Genomic DNA, 20,226 nt, shown 5'->3' with positions numbered 1-20,226 from the left:
CCATATTATGCTTTTTTGTTTGTATGCTCATGCTAAAACTTACTAAAAAGCATTTTTCCTATTTTTCCTATTTATTTATCAGTTTGCAGCTAATAATTAAGTTTTTGAGCTGCCGGGGCCTTCAGATCGAAAAGCATGCTTTTTAAAAAGATCTAGATAGCATATCAGAGAGGGATACTCTGATTAAAACTCTGTTTTCACACACTGGGTGATATGTTTGGAAACAAACAGACATTTTTTTTTAAATTTTATTATTTCTTCAAACCGCAAAAGTTGGTTTTTCATTTTGTTTTGCTTCGTTTGTGGTTAAAATATATATGTATGTGTATCTTGTGGTCGAAACGACAGTACATTGCAGCATAATAACCTCAAAAGCCTTCAAATATTCAGCTACCAAAAAAACCTCAAAAAGCAACAACAATAACTGAGTGTGGCCCAAGGGCATTCTTCTTCTTAGCCCGTCTTGTACGTCATTTGATTTTGGCCTGGTCTGGTCTGGTCTGGCCTGGTCTGAGCGATCGGATCCGACAAATACAAAATACAAAATACAAATTCAAAATCACTCCAAGTCGTGGCTTGCATTTGCGAGCAAAAGAAGAGAGGTTTCTCATATAAGTATCTACGTATCTACAACGTATGTATGGTTTTTGTTTTTGTTTTTTTTTTTTGTTGGTTCCGTTTCGTTTCACGTTTCGAAGAGAACGATCCGATCCGATCCGATCCGCTTGGCTCATTGTATCTCACATCTCACTCGCATTTGTATCTACTAGCTCGCTTGCTCGTTCACCTAACTTATCGCATAATCGCCCCGACGTATTGTCAAGTCTCCCTCCTCCAAGCGGCGTCTATATGTATATATGTATGTGTGTGTGTGCTTATGCTGGCCCGCATCTGTATCTGAAAGATACTATATGTAGATGCAGTAATGCACTCGGTAATGCCATTGCTTTGTTTTGCTTTGGCACGTTTTGATTTCCAATTTTGATTTGTGAGATATATTTCTATATGCCTGTAATGTTGGGTTAATAATGCGGGTTGTATTTATGCTTTTTCAAGATCATAATATTGGGTTAGAGCCCGTTTGCATTGCAAAAAAACTAAGCAAACCTCTATAGAAGACATAAAAAGTCATAAAAGCATGCTTTTCAAGGTTTATGTTGCAATATATGCCTTTTTGTGGATGAGCATTGGTAAAAGCATGCTTTTTAGTTTAGTTATTATTGCAGTCCTACAAAGTAATCTCAATGATGAACTAAGGGGTATTAGGAGCTAGTATTTAGCTCAAAAAGCATGCTTTTTTAGGGCGTATGTTGAAATTTCTGCTTTTTTGTGAATATGCATTAAAAAAAGCATGCTTTCTAGTTTATTTCCTTATAAAGTCCTACAAAATGATGAAATTGATGAACTAACGGGAATCATGAGCTAGTCTTTAGCTCAAAAAGCATGCTTTTTCAAGGTTTGTGTTGCAATTTATGCTTTTTTTGTGGATATGCAGTGGAAAAAGCATGCTTTTTACTCCATTTAACTATAAAATCTCGCCAAATAATCAAAATGATGAGCTGTAGAGTATAAAATGTTGATTTTTATCTCGAAAAGCATGCTTTTTGAAGAAATATTTGTTTTCTTGCTAGCTGGAAGCTACGTAGCTAGTATCTATGAGATACAAATCGTGCTTGCGTATGATTCTGAACTGGTTAAAATCCATTCATAATGAGGTCGCTGATTTACCAAATTGTGTTCCTAATTTATAGTAAGACGTAGGCGAACACGAGTTTCTTCTCCTTTTTTTTTTTATTATTATTATTTCTGTTGTTTAATATTATTTTTTTTTTATTGTTTTGGAAATGTTTATGAGAAACCAATCCATAGCGATAAACCCAACAACATGCCAAATATGGTTCAAGGTTTAATTTCGCTTCGTTTCGTTTGCTTTTCTCTCTTTACGTTTTTTTTTATTATTTTTTTTAGAAGCCCGTGGACTTTGGTTTCCGCTGATTGTGGTTTCTTTTTTTTGGCTAATTATAGACGTTTTTTTTTTTTTTGTTAAGGGTGTACACAATGTATTAGCGTGGCTGGGTTCTATTTTCTGTTAACTGAATGCTCCACTTGAGTGTCAAGTTTGTTTACGTTTGGCGGAATAATTCCGAATCTTTCAACTACACACTGACGACTCTATGAAATGATTTCCATTTTCATTTATATTTGTATCTATGTGTGTTTGTGTGTGTGTGTATTTGTGTGGTTTTACGACTGGCTTTTACCGATGCTTCGTTGCTTCTCTTGTTTTTGTTGTTATCACCGCTGTCGGCGTCGCTGGAGGCGTCTCTGTCGGCTTTAATGTCGCGGTGGCTTCTGTTATTGTAATTTTATTTTTTTTTTTTTGCTCCGTTTGCGTACATAGTTCAAACCTGTTGTCCCACAATTTTATTTTATTTGTCTTTGCTTGTCTCTGTTTTTCAAAACAGCAAAAAAATAAAAAGCAAAAACAAAAAAAATTTCATTAGTCTACGACAGCTGGGTTTTGAACCTATTGATAAGAAATTTGTGACGTCACAGCAGGTGACACGCTTAGAAAAATGGCAAAAACACAGAAGAAGAAGAGTGGAAGGAGAGCATAAAAGAAAATCTGACATCATTTGTGAGGCGGAAAAAAAGAGACGTAAAGTAATCATTAGCATTTGGCTAACATAATTACTACCAAACCAGATCTGTGCTAATTACCATGTTTTGCTTTTTTTTTCTCTTAAAAGTATAAAGAGTGCTCTATTTTGATTATATTGATAAGGAGAGAGAATTGGTATTTCCGAAAATCATAAGAAAAATGGTAACAACAAAGAAAAACGAGCGTCGACCTGTATTCGCGCGCGCTTTTTACGTTTGGTTTTTTTTTTTTCGGTTTCTGTTTCTCATTCCCCCTTCTCACCTTCACGCTCTTTCGACCAACATACCTGTGCTGAGCACTATAATAAATATAAATGTATACATACGCTTGTGCGTGATTGTTTGTGTGTGTGTGAGTGTGTTTGTGTAGGCTTGCATTCAAACTGAAGGCTTGTAAGTACATTTTGTATGTAACTCCATGCATATGTTGCCATTTAGCCACTCTCATTACTGTTGTTGTTGTTGTTGTTGTTGTTGCTTTTGGCCAACAACAGCTGGCGGGCAAAAGGCGACTTGAGCTTCAGCTTCGGCTGCGGCATCGACTTTATGGCCATAAAAGCCATAAAAAAGCATTGAAGATGGCAAGAAGTCAGTCACTCAAAAGCCAAGCCAAGAAAATTGAACGGAACGAAACACGTCGTCTATGGCTTTGGAGAGTCACGAGAAGAGAAGAATGAAAGAGAAGTAGTCAGCGCGCATAGTCATTCAAAAGAGAGCGCGCAAAAACAAAATTCAAAAACAACAAAAGCAAAACAAAAAAAAAAGAGCACAAGAGTGAGAGTGGCGGAGAATTTTATTTGATTTGCCAAGGGTTCTGTTCAGAATTGTTCGGATGGGCGCAGCGCAGGGGGTGGGAAACAAAAAAAGTCAAGCAGGTGGTCCAAAAATACAGCCGTTAACATACTCCGTTTAATGAAGGTATTTAATTCAGTAATAGGCATCATTAACCGCCTCGAGATAAACTGCCCTTTTTTGAATTGTTTTCAATTAAAAGTCATGATTTAAGAGTACGAATATATTTATTAGAAGAGAATCCAGAGTGGGAGGGGGGGGGAGAGGGAGCTGTGACGTTGCCGGCAGTCGGCCGACCTCTTAACGGACAAGGTTGTGGTTCCCCCTCTTGCTCCCCTTTATGTTGCTTGTTGTTGTTTTTTTTGGTTTGTTAACTTCTCGCTTCATCATCACTCTCCATTTTTCGTATTTTGTTTTATTGGCACTTGCGTGTGCTGCCATTTAGCGCATTTAATTTAATAATTAAGTTGATGATGAAGACGACGACGCGATGCGACGCGACCCGACGCGCGCTCTCCCCACCCACCCTACCTCTTTAATCTTCTCACAGCCCCCACCCCCCACACCGTCTGTCTGTCAGTCACTTTCTGTGTGTGTGCGTGTGTGTGTTTGTATCTGTGTGTGGGGTTACAGAGCTGACAACAAAAATTGAACGGCAATACGTGACATTGAAAATGTATGCTACGGCTACGATCTAAAAAAAAAAGAAAAAAAAAATGAGAAAAAAAAAAAATACGTATCCGTAAAGTAAATTTGAACGACTTACAAACATATTCTCGTATTTCGGGGGAATTTTTGGATTGACAGAAGGGGGATTTACGGTGAAAGCCAAACTGGAACTACCTAGAAGATAGTTTTTACTATTAATATACATATAGTATGTAATTGTGCTTATTTGAAAGGAAAATATAGAGGCTATAGTTCTGGGAAGTCCAGAAAAAACACCAAAAGTTTCATGGGAAAGAGATCTGGAACTATAACTATCTATATCTTGAGTACCAAATATATAATTGATTAAAATGATGCTCTATAGTTAAAATCTACATCTATAACTATCTATATCTCAAGATCTATGGTATACTAGCTCTATATAACCTCATAATACCATTAACTTTAAGTATAACTTTCCTTAAACCTAAGAATTTTTCAAATCCCCTCGCTAGTAACTCAACCGCAGCTGTAGATACATTTGTATCTTTAGCATTTACGGTGGCGGGCAAAGACATTGATGAAATTGTCTGGACGTCTGGAGAAGACCACAAAAAAAAAACACCAAAAAACAAAAAAAAAACTGAAATCGAAACTGAGGGTTGAGATACAGTATGGGATATATGTATGTATGAAGTTTCTTCTTGTTGTTGTTGTTGTTGTTGTAGCATTCAAAGCGATCCGATCCAATTCAAAGCGCTTGATTGATGAGCAAGTCTGAAGATCTGAGAAAAAAAAAAGATTATTAATATCCTTTTAAAAGATCATTTATTCCCGAGAAAAAATAAATATAAAAAAAAGAGACAAAAGCCAATAAAAGCCAATAAATTTGTATAAAGTTATAACATGCTTACTATGTTATAATATATGATGATAATGGTATAATAACCCGTAACTTGACGTTATCTATCCCGGCGATAAGACAGGAAGAGAGGCAGTAAGAGAGAGGCAGTACCTATGTAGATAGAGAGAGCGAACGGACCTATCATGGTCGCGAGCGGACAATGCCCCAAATAATTTTTGCGGCTGAAATAAACACAACCTTGAATAATGCCAACCTTTAAAGCGCATATCAAACAAATATCTAGAGGCTAATGCCCCACAAAATATATATGTATATATTTATTGTTTGTTTGCGAGAGTTTTAAATGAATATCTATCTGACATTGAGTTTAAAGTGCTGAGTCAAAACAGAAAAAAAAAGACACAGGTGCCACGATGACACGGCCGATGAGTCCAAAAATCATGTCCCCCCATTAAGCAACTCTCCAGTTGAGAATTATAATTGCAAAAAAGGCCAAACACTGGCCGAGCAAAGGCTAATCTATTACATAATTACAGTTCATTTGGAGACTGAGATAGGGTAGCCTAGCCCTTGCAGTTTCTGGTGAAATCTAATATCTGGCATTTTCCCATTTCCGAACTCTCTCTCTCTCTCTCTATATGTATATCTCTTTCAAGTAGCTTGGTTGGGTTGGGGGACAGACAGAGGGCAACAATTATCTTGTCAACCATCTTAGTTGGGTGGTTATTTTGCAAAGTAAATACACACGCACTCACACATATACACATACACATACAGATACGCACACGCGCGACGCCTGACACTCCCACTTTGACCCTCTCCCCCTACTACTTACTATTTCACTCTCACTATTTCACTCTTATCGTTGTTGCTGTTGCTTGGCTGTTACCCCCCACACACACCACCCCCACCCCCACACCCATCCTCTTCTGATTCGGACTCTCTTGCTTGCTCAGGTTGGGGGAAGGGGGGGGGGGGGAGCTGAAACAGAGCGCAACATTTGGCGCTCTCACGCTGCTGTGTGGCTTACTGCTCTCACCTTCTGGCTCTTTCTCGTTCACGCGACACAAGTTTGTCGGCTTCGATTTTGGAGCTCAAAGTGTAGGGTACATCAAGGCGACTTGGTGATACCCTACATGGTTATATTAAATATTTTTAAATGATATATAAAACATGATTTAAATGGTTAAAGTTATTTGTTTTAATAAGGTTTTTTTTTTTATTTTTTTAGTTTATTTATTTTTGTTATTCCCTTTACCCCCCCTCCTCTTCTATTTGGTCCGCAGTTTTTACCCATGTCCATGTAGCCTTTTTTTTTATTGCGGTTTTGCATTTAGAAATTGATGATGAAGCCGCTTGGCTGCCGTTCAGTGCGTTTGTATGTATGTATGTATGTGTGTATATATGTCCATATGTTTGTGTGCGTATGTTTGAGGTTGTGCGTGTGGGAAACGTTTTTCCTTTTAAATTGAAACTGTAACACGAAATGCTGTTTGCCCCCCGCCCTTCTTTATCGTCTACTTCTCTTTTTTTTTTTTTTTTTTATTCACTTTGCCCTTTTCGACAGCTATTCCCCCCCTCCAACCCCTCCCCCCTACCAGTTTTTTTTAGGGCCGTGAAGAAAACATTTTATGGTCTTCTGTTTTAGCTTTTTGGAGTGTCTTTAAATGCGTTATTCGACTGATTTTTATTTGTTTCCCACTGCCCTGCTCCCCTGCACCACACCACCCCACCCTCCTCTCTATGCTATGGGTCTCCCTTTTTGCCTCAAACTCCTTTTTGGTTTTTTTCTTGTTCTCCATTAGAAGAATTCTTGGCATATTTTCGTTCTACATGGAAAATAAAGTGGGAATAATGATATCTACAAGATACTTTTGGGTCAGATACTTTGTATCTGATAGATACTTTTTGTTTTGTTATTGTTTTTTTTACTATGATTAGTATTTGCCTCTAATTATGTTTCTCATTTTCCTTAATTTGCCATTTCCCTCTCCTCTCCTTGCGTCTCCGTTTTTGGCTTCGTTCCCCCCGTATACTCTTTGGTTGAATTCCTAACAGGTTTTTGCGCAAAAACGCATTTCAAACTTTGTTGTTGCAGTTACTACTACGTGTCGTGTTAACAATAACAATATAACAACAAAAATAACAAAAAAAAATAACAACAAAAATAACAACAATGAGGTGTACTCATGATGAGCAAGAAAATGCCGGAAGTTCAGCCAAGACAACGAAATGGGCAGCGCAGTAGCAGCGCAGTAGCAGATGAGCAACGTAACATTATAATTGTTTTTGTTTTTTTTTTTATTTAAAATTTTTATTTAAATTTCCTGTAAAATCTTTAAGATTTTTGAAATATCTCTTAGCCCCTCTCTCTTTTGGTATAAGCGTGTGTGTTTGTGTTTATTTGTCTTTGCTTTTGGGATTTTCTAAAAGTCAAGTTTTTGGCTTTGGCTTTGGAAAATCTTCATAATTTCAAAAGCAAACAAATCTGGTCATGGGAAAAATTATTTTAAATATTTCACATTTTTTTTTTTAGTTTTAAAGTTTACCTTCATTTTTGAATGTACATATTTCCTTTGTTTTCAAATTAAATGCATTTCTTGTATAATTTCTTTGTTTTCCGCTTTAAGTATATTTAGCATTTTTTTCTGTATTTCCCCATTCAAGTGGTGGCTCCTTTTCATTTTTTTTTTTTTTGTTTTTTTTTTTGCATTTGGGTCAAAACCTGTTGACACACACGCAATTAAATACAATTTCAATAAAAGCAAACAGCGAGAAGAAGAAGAAGTAGAAAAAAAAAACACAAAACTAATAACATTAAGCGGCAGCAGGAAAGAAAGAAAGGAAAAAAAAAACTAAACTAAACTAAACTATGACAACAAAAGCAACAAAAACAAAGCCAACCGCTAAATTACAATAACAAGAAGGGGCCACCAGAAGACGGAGAGCAGAAGAGCGGGCAACTCATTCGTGTGACGATTATCTTGAAATGAGACCATGGCACACACACACAAACACAAACACACACACACTCAAGCAAACACATGCAAACACAAATACGCAAAGTTAAACGGCCGCGCAACAATAACGACGCCGGCGTCTCTGCTGGCGTCTCAGCCCGTGTCCCACAAGTCAATGCGCCGCCTCTCTTTCGCTCTCTCTCTCTCTCTCTGTCTCACTCTCTTAGCACCACGCACCAGGCAAGGGCGGAAGCCCAAAAGAGTACACGAGGGCATTGCCAAAGAGAGAACGCGAGGTCAACACACAAACAAAATAATAATAATAAATAAATAAATAAATAATAATAATATAAAAAAAACAGCATGTATTTTGATTGTCTTTTTTTTAGCTTAATATTCGATTATGGCTTATTTATTTGGATAATAATAAAAATATTGAAAACATGAATAAAAAGAAAAGAGAGCACAGCGCCCTTCACTTGGGAAAATACACGCCAGGCATGGCCAAAACAGTGGTGGGGGAAACTATAGTGCTAGCTGCTATTTTTATTCAATTAGATGACTGTTTTTGTGGGACAATCTATGACAAGTTATGACATGATTAGGTAGGACAAGACATGATTATAAACTTGGATAATTAGATAATCTAATTCTTATTTAAATGTTTCTAATTATTTGGCCTCTGGTTTTTATATCTGTGTTTGTGCTCGCGTGTTTTTCTCGGCCTATGTGTGTGTGTGTGTGTGTTTGTGCAATTATACTGGTTTTCTGTGCATGGCCGACAATCAAATGTTGCTTGAGCTTGGCGTCGTCGTCGCTCTGTCTTTGTATCTTGTATCTTTGTATCTTTGTGCCTTTGCCTGTGTTTTGTTTTGGGAGTGCAATGAATATCCACCCCTTCTCCCCCTCAAGGCCCATATGTGTCTTCTGCTGTGTCATCACCTAGCTGCCCCCCCTTCCCCCATCCCTAAAAATAAAATAAAACTGAAGTTGTACAACTGAAATGGATTTTGCGCGCTCCTTTCTTGTTTTGCATTGTTTGTTTTTTTTGTTTTTGCTTTGTTAGTGCTTCCTCTTGTCTGCCTTTTGGTATTGGGTTACTCTAGGCCTAATCCATAAGACTAGGAAATTGTCAGGTGAATGCCCACTAGCTCCTGTAATTCAAAGATACTTTCTAAGGTTTCTTTTTTTTTTTTTTTGGCTAAAACTTTAAAATTTTTTGTTGTATGTATTTTAACCTTTTTGGGGTCCTTTAATCCTGTTTATTTAACAATATTTTGGCATTATATTTTGGGGATTATTTAGGTGTTTTAAGTAAATAATAGAATATGTAAATAGCCAACAAAAACAATAAAAATGTCGACAAACCCCACAGTTATCGGCCATAGTGTCTCATAATTAATAATCAACGTTTTCTCTGTATCTCTTTAGCCCGACCACCTCCGTCTCCCCTTCTCCCGACGCCTCTTTCCATACCATCTCTACCTCTCTTAGGTCTCTGTGCTAGCTCCGTGTATCTGTGTTTGTGTGTGTGTGTGTGTGTATCCGTTTGGCAGCCACGACGAGAGGCAATAAAATAAAGGGCCAAAGGCACAGGCAAACAAAACAAGCGACGACAGTGGAGTGGTAGAGGGGGAAGGGGGAGGGCTACCCCCAGGGGAATTGGATGGCGGTTACAGGGGTACGACGCTAGGGCGGGGCGTTTTTGGAAGGTGGGGGGAAGGGGGGGAGGTGAATGGAATTTTGTACTAGAAACTGAATGCGTTTTTGTGGCAGGGTTGTCACTCGGTTATGTCTCGAAAGCGGCCAGCAATTAAGCAGGGATTATGCCAAAAAAAAAAAAGAGGGTTTCCTTTTTCTCACTTTTCGAGCTTGGCAACGCCGAGGGGGTGTATCGGTTACGGTAAGCCATCAAATATGGTCGAGTTTTTCGCATTATAAGTCAAGGAGGAGGGGTGGGGGTGGAATGTTAACTGTTTTTGATTAAATTAGATGGTTTTACAAGTTAGGACATGATTAGATCAGTTAGGACTTGCTTATAAGCAAGACCTTGTTTAACCTCAAAAAAAAAAAAGAAACAGGACTCGTTGTCAGGATCTGTTGGCATTGACCTCTCCGCATGTTGCCTGGCCCCCTTCTCCTTCTCCTCCTTCTTGTCCTCATCTTTGTCGTGTATCTCTTGCATGTGCAGCTGTTCGCATCACAAGTCAATCACAATCACAGGTAGCCTCACACAGATACACACACACACTCACACACACACGATCGTCAGCTGTTATCAGTTCAAGAACCAAACACCAAGAGGGATGGGAGGGGGGGTAGGTAGAAAAAGGAGCCAAAAAGGGGCAACAACTGTTACTTATCGGCTGCCAAGATCAACGGCTCCCCAAACGGCTCTAGCGCTCTCTCGCTCACTCGGAAGTGCCAAGCGATCCCCCTCGAAGCCACCTCGAAGAGCGCTCAAGCACTCAAAAGAGAGCCAAGCAAAGCAAATAAACAAAGAGAGAGCAAGAGCGTGTAAAGTATCTGAGATTGGTATAGCGTGTGTGTTTGTTTGGTTTTTGTTTGGTGTGAGCGACGTCATCATAAATTTTGGTATGCTATCAGCTGTTAAAAATTCATACAGCTGCTGTTGCAGCCTCTCAGCCACCAGAGTGATGGAAACACACAAAAAAAATGTCATTGGGGGGTTGCTTCACTCAGCGCCCTGCCGTTGCCGCCGTCGCTCCCCCTCCCCCTTCGCGGGCCGTACATGTCGGCTCGTCGTGTTCCTCGAAAACCAATTAATGTGGAAAAACGCACTTTTATTCCCATTGCCTTATCGCTTTTGATGAAATCATTTACTCTGCGTGTGATTTGTTAATTGAAAATCACTTTTTGGTATTTTTTTTTTTGGTTGTTCCCATGGAAATACATACATACTTTAAGATACATTATTTTTATAAATTGATTTTAAAAATCTCTTCTTATTATCTCATAAGTTGGAATCTTTTTACAAGTATGTGTTGATTTTTTGGCACTCCAATCGCATCATCATCAGGGGGAGGAGGAAGCGTTACAATTTTAAGCCAACCACCCCAAAATCCCCAACCTCCTTCTTAAAACCCCCTTTTTGCCAACAAACACTAATACACACACACACACACACACACACAGTGGACAGCAAACAAACCCTCTCTCTCACTCTCCACTCTCCATTTTCGATTCCCAATTCCCCGATTCGATGCAAGTCGACCCCCGCTGAGAAAAAAAAAAAAAAAAAAACATAAAACATGAGAATTGAGAATCCAGCAACAGAAGGGGAGAAAGGCGGCTGATGGCGAAAGGCGGTGAAAGGGGCGGCAAAGTGGATGGCAAGAACAAGAAGAAGAATGCCAAAGAACAAGAACAAGGGAAGCAGATGAGGAAGAAGAAGAAGGAAGTACTAAGGGGACCAAAAGCATTTTTGTTGCTGTTGTTGTTGTTGTTGTTATTTTCCGGTGATGGATTTTAAATGCAAAATCATTTAAGGGCTTGTTACATCCCTTCTACAAGGTACTCTTTATTTTTGAGATTATAAAAAAAGGGGGGGGGGACACAAAAAATAAACGATTTAAAAAAAATTAATACTATTCAATAAAAAAAATGTTTTAATATGTGTGGGGCTTAAACGGGGCTTAAATGGAATAAAAAAATATTGTTTAGTGTTTAAAAGCTATAATTATTCAAAACCAGTATTGCAAAATAGAAAAAAACTGCCAAAAGTTAGGTTATATGGAAGTTGCCTTACAAAAGAATGGGTTTTAAATATCTGTGGCTCAAAATTATTAACAATTTTAATATAAAATCTATATAAATAGAAACCGAAATATCATACTAGGTGGTGTTTAGTGTTTAAAAGCTATAATTATTCAAAACCAGTATTGCAAAGTAGAGAAAAAAACTATCAACAGTTGGGTTATATGAAAGATTTCTATCCAAAGAATAGGTTTTAAATATTTGAGGCTAAAAATTATGAATAATTTAAATCTAAAACAACTATAAATAAAAACCAAAATAGTATTAAAACTAGTATTTAGTGTTTAAAAGCTATAATTTTTCAAAACCAGTATTGCAAAGTACAAAAAACTGCAGTTATGTTACAAGGAAATAGCTTTCCCATTGAATAACTTTCAAATATTTGATACTAAAACACCATTAATAATTTTAATAAAAAACCTTGTTGAGTAACATTTTTCTGAAACATTCATAGACTCATCTTTAATGGTGCAAGACCCCCCATACCTCCATACCCCCCCTCTATAAATAGTTTTTCCTCCCCCCCACCCATGGGTTATTTTTTGCGCTTACTGGCGGTTGCCTGGCAATCACGGGCTTAATTAGTTTAAGTGCGTCCCGTTGTACTCTGGATGGGTATTACTACTACAACTATATGTATATATGTATGTGTGTGTACTGTTGGAAAAATGATACCATGAAAGGGGGGTGGGGGGATGGAAATGGGGCACGGGATCCATACTCCACATCCCGATTGTTTAAAAGCATTTTAATTGATCTAATATTCGCGGTAACCAATCTGTTTATGGAAAAATTTTTCCATCGTGCCACCGGGAATGTGGCATGAATATTGTTGCATGTTTTTGGCCAAGATACTTTAAGTACAATTATTATTAATTTACAACCATTTAAATTTCAATAAGAAGGAGGGTTAAAAATAAAACCAAATATGGGGGGTGTTATAATTTGTTGTAAGCCCAAAAACACAAGGGATCCTGAGGGGTGGAATTTAATTTTCATAATCCTTAAACAAATATATATGGATATATTTACATTTAAATCATTTAATTTTGTTGGAATTATATTATTTTAGTTTACTAGATTCCTGGTTATCCAGGTGTTCTCATCAGATTTTTTAAGAAAAAAAGACCATGACTTTTTCTTGATGATGATGATGATGTTTATGATGAGGTTTTGGTGGCTGCTTGGCGGGGTAGGGCAATGTCGTATCCCTTGTTTTTCCTCCCTACTTTTTCCCATTTTTCCCTTGCCGGCTTTTGCCAGGTTTTTCCATTTTGAGTGACAAGCGGTGGCGGCAAAACGTTCCAGGAGGGCATTGTCATCTCATACATACACATACATATACACTCTCATTCATATACATCTACATCTACATCCCTAACACACATCCGTATCTCTGTATCTGTATCTGTATCCCTGTATCTGTATCTGCATCTGTAACGCAGCATGTGTATCTGTCGCTTGGTAGCGAGATAAAAAAAAAACACTCTTTTAGGTAGAAAATATACATATATGGGTTAGCGGCAAATTGATTCGATTAGACATCATTTGTGTCATCGATAAACGATTCCGATTCGATTTGATCCCTCCGGTAATGCGATTAGGATTCGGATAAGTGCCTGCAAATGAATGCAGTTTGTATGCGAACCGGTATGGGAGCCAATCGAATCAACATCGCCTTAGTGGGCGGACTTAATCGGTTAATTACCCGAATGATTCAGCAAAAATCGCTTATTGCCCTGCCTAATGAGACATACTCATCGGGTTAACCGTTCTCCGGGGCCCAGACCCCCATACCCCCAGACCCCCAGGCTTTGCCTTTCGACAGAAACAATCACCTAATAGACCTTTGACGTAACTTTTATGAATTAATCATTTCGAACGAAAGCGTGGCACCTTGTCGAGACCACAACTTGGACCATTTTTAGCTGGTTCTCGAGAGGAATACCTCGAACGATTTCTAGATTCATTCTCCATCAATCTGCATCAAAACCTGGAAATAAATCCGATTTCCAATCCGATTTTTTCAAAATTTTCTTGGGGACACTCTTCAAAAAATGGGGAAATCAGGAGGAGCGTACTTTGGACACCTTGGGAAGTGAATATATTGGCCAATTTTAGTCCGATTCTTAAAAGGAATACCTCAATCGAATTCTAGATTCATTCTCCGCCAATCTGCATCAAAACCTGGAAACAAATCCGATTTCCAATCCGATTTTTTCAAAATTTTCCAGGGAGTCCCCTTCAGAAAATGGGCAAATCAAGAGGAGCGCACTTTTGCTATCGTGGGAAGTGTATATCTTGGCCAATTCCAGTCCGATTCTGGAGAGGAATACCTTAAACGAATTATAGATTCATTTTCCGTCAATCTGCATCAAAACCTAGAAACAAAATTTCAGATCCGATTTTTTCAAAATTTTCTAGGGGGTCCTCTTTAAAAAATAGGGAAATCATGAGGAGCGTACTTTTGGCGTCTTGGGAAGTGAATATCTTGGCCAATTCCAGTCCGATTCTGGAGAGGAATACCCCAAACGAATTCTAGATTCATTCTCCACAAATCTGCATCAAAACCTAGAAACAAAATTTCAGATCCGATTTTTTTAAAATTTTCCAAGGGGACCCCTTCCAAAAATCGGAAATCAGGAGGAGCGTACTTTGGACACCTTGGGAAGTGTATATCTGGCCAATTCCAGTCCGATTCTGGAGAGGAATACCTTAAACGAATTATAGATTCATTTTCCGTCAATCTGCATAAAAACCTAGAAACAAAATTTCAGATCCGATTTTTTCAAAATTTTCTAGGGGGTCCCCTTCAAAAAATGGCGAAATCGTTGAAATCTGACTCCTGACACCATATAGAGCCTCTATCTTAGGTAATATCAGTCGGATTATGAAGGGGAATGTCTTATATCTCAAGTCCTAACCACACCCCAAGGCCTCAACTTTATTCCCCATTATTCTGTAATTTCTTGCAGACTCCAAAAATAAAAGTGCGATTAGAAATTCAGAGCCTATGCGACCTATTAAGCTTTAGGATGATCTGGGACAGGCGTATGCAAATGTAATGGACGAAATGCGGAAATTTTGGGATTCTGGGGGCGTATGCATATTTCGTATCTCATTGTTCCGTGGGAGGGGGGGAGGGTTTAACAAATTGAATCTGACGGATGGATCCATCTTGAAATCGTGTTTTCCCTCCCGTTTCCTCGTCATTCATATTCATTTTCTTTCGCCTCATTTCTTTTACTACTTACTGCCTTTTTTTTTTGTCGTCCCTTCCTTTGCCTGCCTTTCTTCCCATTCTTTTCTCTTTGGTTTATCCCCTGAGGGGGGGTCGGTCGGTGGTGTTGCGTTGTTGTTGTTGTTATGACCGTGTTGTGTCGAGTGGCTCGATTTGTTTTCAAAAATTGAAATGGTAAAAAGATTGATGTAATTACTGCCACCCTTAAAATGCCGGTGGTAGCGACAAATTCGATAAGTCCCTTAACCAAATTCATCCACAATTCCCTGTTTATGCATCGGGTTTTGTGTTTATTTAACAAAATTTCCATACCCATTACCCAGTGGCCCCTATTTTGTAGACCCTACTCCAGGTTTGGTAGCCCTTACTTCCTATTTTTGTATTTCCTACTCCTTATGTCGAAGCCCCTACTCTCTATTCTGTAGTACGTAGACTACTCCCGATTATGTAGCCCCTACCTCCCTATTTCGAAGCCCCTACCTCCCTATTTCGAAGCCCCTACTCTCTATTCTGTAGTACGTAGACTACTACCGATTATGTAGCCCCTACCTCCCTATTTTTTTTAGTTCCTACTCCCTATTTCGAAGCCCCTACTCTCTATTCTGTAGTGCGTACACTATATTTATAATCCCTTCCTTTTAGTTCTTATCCCCTACTTTTTATAATGTTGTCTATTCAACTTTCAAGTCTATTATCTTCTTCTAAATACCCTATACTACGTTACCTACTCTATAAACTCCATTCCCTATACCTATAACTTTATCCCCTTAAAACTATGTCTCATTCCCTATATTTTGGTACCGTATCCTCTACACTTAATACCTTATACTCTACCTTATCCTTATACCTTATCCTCTACACTACAAAATCTTATCCCCTACACTTTCTATATACCGTATCCCCTACACTATATACCATATTCTGCATCCATACCTTATCCTCTACACTTTCTACATAACTTTCTCCTAGATTATATTATCTCCCCCTACCCTATACTATCCCCTACACTACCTACATATCTCATCCCATACATTATTAACTCCATCCGCTATACCATTAACTTTATCCCCTACAAAATATACATTATCCCCTACACTTCTTACATACCTTATCCTATACATTACAAAATCTTATCCCCTACACTATATAGCATATATATTATACATACCTTATCCCCTACACTTCTTTAATACCCTATTCTATACATTATAAAACCTTATCCCCTACATATCCCCCAATATCTTATCCCCTACACTATAAACTGTATCTGCTACACTATTTACCTTATCCCCTACTTACTAATTGGTAAATCCTACCCCCTATTCTTTTGGGTTTCCTTCAGAAAAACGAGTTCTCGAGACCCAAACCAAAATTCCAGACACGTCAAATTGATTTTCATCTATTTTATTTACAAAAAAAAAAACCGAAAAAACGAGCCGAAATAATGAAAAACAAAATGAAAAGCCGACAAAAAGGAAGAAAGAAGTAAAGCAGCGCGCTACAAATGTCAGGCAGTCTGTCAATATGGAAGCACTTTCCCTCCCATTTCCATTTTCATTTTCCCACCCAGAAGTGCCCATCCCATCCCTTTCATATGATGTATTACCCTCTCTTTCTAGGTCCCCTTTCCAAGACTCTGGTTCCTAACTTGTTGAAAAAAAGGACAGAGACTTTCTAAACTTTTTCAAAAATCAGTTTTTTAAACTCTATTTGAATATTTTTCATAAAATATAGGTATGGGGGGAAGTACTTGATCCTTCTCTGAATATTTGCCTTTTTTGGGAAACCAATCCGATGGATAAGGACAACCTTATCCTTTTGAAAACTAAAAGATTATGGGGATTATTGGCCTTGTCACATGTGTGAGCTCTACTGCCTATTCCGGCTCTTAACTGTTTTACTTCAAACAGTCTTTTTTTTTGTTCTTTTTTCCAACCCATAGTCAAGATTGGATAAAGTAGACATACCAGGTTGTATTTGAACTTGAAATAAGCTTAAGAAATCAAAATTTGTTGATACAATTGTTTCTAAAATGTGTTGATCTAAGATATATGTTAAGTATACAAGGAATGTGTGTTTAATTTTGGTTGTTGACCTAATTTTTAGAAGGGGGTTTTTTGTAAGAAGAGTATTTTTAGAAAGACACTTAGTGAAAAGTTCGAAATCTTCAGAGGAAAATAATTTTTTTGTTTAAAATTTTAATAAAGATTTAAACAGAATTTTGGTATAAATGTTATATAGTTGGTTTATCCTTTTCATAACTAGACTTGTTTACTCTCCCCTAAGTCCCTGCTCTATCAAAAGGGGGTTTTTTGTAAGAAGAGTATTTTTAGAAAGGTATTTAGTGACAAGTTCGAATTCTTCAGAGGAAAATAATTTTTTTGTTTTAAATTTTAAGATTTAAACAGAATTTTGCTATAAAAGTATATGTTATAGTTGGTTTATCCTTTTCATAACTAGGTAAGTTTACTCTCTACTAGTTCCCTCCCCTATTAGGCTTCACTGTACCACTTTTTCTCGTTACTCTTGTTGATTTTTATGGCTATTCCTTGTTGAGCTCCTTGTTGCTCGGAGTGCAAACGAAAGATTTTTTGGTGGCAACTCCCATGGCAACTTGTTGGCCTTTGTCTGCAAACATACACAGTCCAGACCCAGACCCAGGCACAGGCCCAGGCACAGGCACTGGCACAGGCATTGGTACTATATACGCTTTACAAAGATATTATGTAGATATGTAGGTACATTTGTATCTGAGGCGGCATACGTGCCGTGCCGTGCCGTGCCGAGTGTGTGTATCCATTGAGAGGCTGGAAGGCTGGCTGGCTGGCTGGTTGGTTGGTTGGGTTGGGATGGTGTTTTTGTTCTCGTCTTTCAGCTGTTCAAAGATTGTTAAATATCAAAGCGAAGAACCTCAACGGGGGAACTCTGTTTTCCTTGTTCTTATTGAAGATAAAGCTGAATTTGTTTATTTATCCGTCTGTCGGATGGGGCGACACACACACACACACACACACCCTCACCTTAGGTATCCATCCATATATGGAGGATTTCGATACCAATCGTTGGGGATTTTCGGGGGTTGTGTTCTGTAAGGGTCCTGTAATTATCATCTTTGGGGGCACTTCCTATTGGGGTATACGCCCCTGTAATTTAAGTAGAGTTGATATCAAGGTTTATTACTGGTATATATGGGGGGGGGGAATTAAGAGAAAATTTCAGATAATTTTTCAGATAAAAGGACTGAGTTTGAGGTTAGTATAGATACGGACAAGCGGACAGACGGACACACGGACAAAGGAACTTTACTAATTGGAGGTTAACTCTAGAAATTGGTTAACAAATAAGCTTAAAATGTTGTATGAGTGGGAAACTATTAGTTTAAACTTTAAAGATTAAAAAAATAAATAAAATAGTTAGGCGGACAAGCGGACACACGGACACTGTCTTTTTTAGTAGCAACTCAATTAGGAGCTTCTATCATTTAATATCCTCTACAGACCTACAGTCTGTAGATATACTTACTTATAATATAAAAACCAAGGACAGGTGCATGCCAAAAGGTTCAATTAAACTTTTTTTTATATTATATCCTTGGTAACTCCCCCCCTCCAATCCACCATCCCTCCAATAAACTTGCCAAACTCTAAACTTTCTCCAGTTTAGACTATTCATTCGTTAACTTTCCGCATAATTGAATGGCTTAAGTTTTCAACTTTTTGTATTTTTTAATAAATTTTAAATCTTTGACTTTAAGACGTTAAATTAATAATTGTGTAATGTCTGTTTGGGATGTTTGGGAATGAAATAGAGCTTCCTGGCATTCGATAATGAACCTTTGAGGATGCCGAGGATGCGTAACCTACACACACACACCCATAAATCGAATCCTGTTGATGGACAGGACAGAGCGGTTGGTGGGGGTATTACAAGTAGTACACACAGGGCGCCCCTATATAGGTTTACACACAGATACAGATACAGATATATATATATATATATATATATATATATCTAAAGGTATAGACAGACAGTTAAGGGAACAGTACAGACAGAAAGGACGAAGGACGAGAGGATACGAGAGTTGTACGAGAAGGGTAACAGGCGGCGGCGGTGGCAGTGGCGGCGTAACACACGCTGCAGGTTCCAAGTTTCTGCAGAAAGAGATACTCAGATACATTCACACACACACACACACACAGATACAGATACAGATACAAATACTCTGACAAAGCCGGTCAGCCGGCACACACCGATACAAAGCCAAGGGGCGAAATTTTTAAAGAGCACCAGGACAAACCCACAGACACTTACACAAAAGACACTCACATACACACACACACACACACTGCCACACACAGATGAACATCTGCTGTGGGAAAATGAGAAACTTTCCACTCGCCACAAAACAAAAAAAAAAAAAAAAAATAAAGGAGCAAAAGGAGAAAAGCGAAACCCAAGCCAAAAGGAAATTTTCCTCTGCTTACGCACTTTTCCACACTGCAAAAAAAATTAAGGGGGCTAGTGGGAGGTTAGGGAGTGATTTAGGGAGTATTTTAAACAAACTCTTTATTTAAAATTAAAGCCAAGAAATTAATTTAAGGGAGGTCCTTCTTAAAAATAAAGTGAGTAGTATGAGGCATGGACTATGACAAATGACTTCTTTCGAAAGCCGATATCTCGGTTAATACTGGACCGATCTTTAAGCGGAATACCTTGAAAGATTTATGGATTCATTCTCTATATATCTGCATTTAAACCTAGTAATAAAAATTTTCATCCGATTTTTCAAAAATTTTCTAGGAGACCCCTTTCGAAAATTGAGGAAATCATGAGGAGCGTACTTCTAACACCTTGCGAAGTGTATATCTTGGCCAATTCCAGTCCGATTCTTGAGAGGAACACCTTAAAAGATTCCTAGATTCATTCTCCATCAATCTGCATTAAAATATAGTAACAAAATCTCACATCCTATTTTTTTAATATTTTCCAGAGGACCCCCTTCAAAAAAATACGAAAAACCAAGGAACTTCAAATACCTCACCTTGCGAAGGTTATATCTCTGACAATATTACTCCAATCCCCAAAAGATATACCTCAAAAGATAAGTTTATTTATCCTTTCTTAATCTGCATTCAAATTTAAGATAAAAATAAGCACCCATATTTTTTTTGCAGTGCAACCACCGAAAGACTCATCATGAAGGGTGGACCAAAAATACACAAGGAGCAGCGGCCGAAGATGTGATGACCCTGTGCGGGTCCTTTTGCGGGTAGTTGAACCGC

At 38.1% G+C, this 20,226-nt stretch overlaps 1 long non-coding RNA gene across 1 annotated transcript; it reads right to left on the bottom strand.

Annotated features, from left to right (window-relative positions):
• Positions 1-644: 644 nt before the first annotated feature.
• LOC138926708 (uncharacterized) lies at positions 645-1,826 on the bottom strand. The gene is made up of 2 exons (XR_011443321.1): positions 1,729-1,826; positions 645-897 (listed from the first exon to the last, which is right to left on the bottom strand). It is a non-coding gene; the product is annotated as an uncharacterized lncRNA (long non-coding RNA).
• Between the last annotated feature and the right edge of the window lie 18,400 nt (positions 1,827-20,226).

The sequence above is a fragment of the Drosophila bipectinata genome, chromosome XL (assembly GCF_030179905.1).
Source record: "Drosophila bipectinata strain 14024-0381.07 chromosome XL, DbipHiC1v2, whole genome shotgun sequence".
Classification (NCBI taxonomy): Eukaryota; Metazoa; Arthropoda; class Insecta; order Diptera; family Drosophilidae; genus Drosophila; species Drosophila bipectinata.
This window is presented reverse-complemented; position numbering and strand designations above follow the sequence as displayed.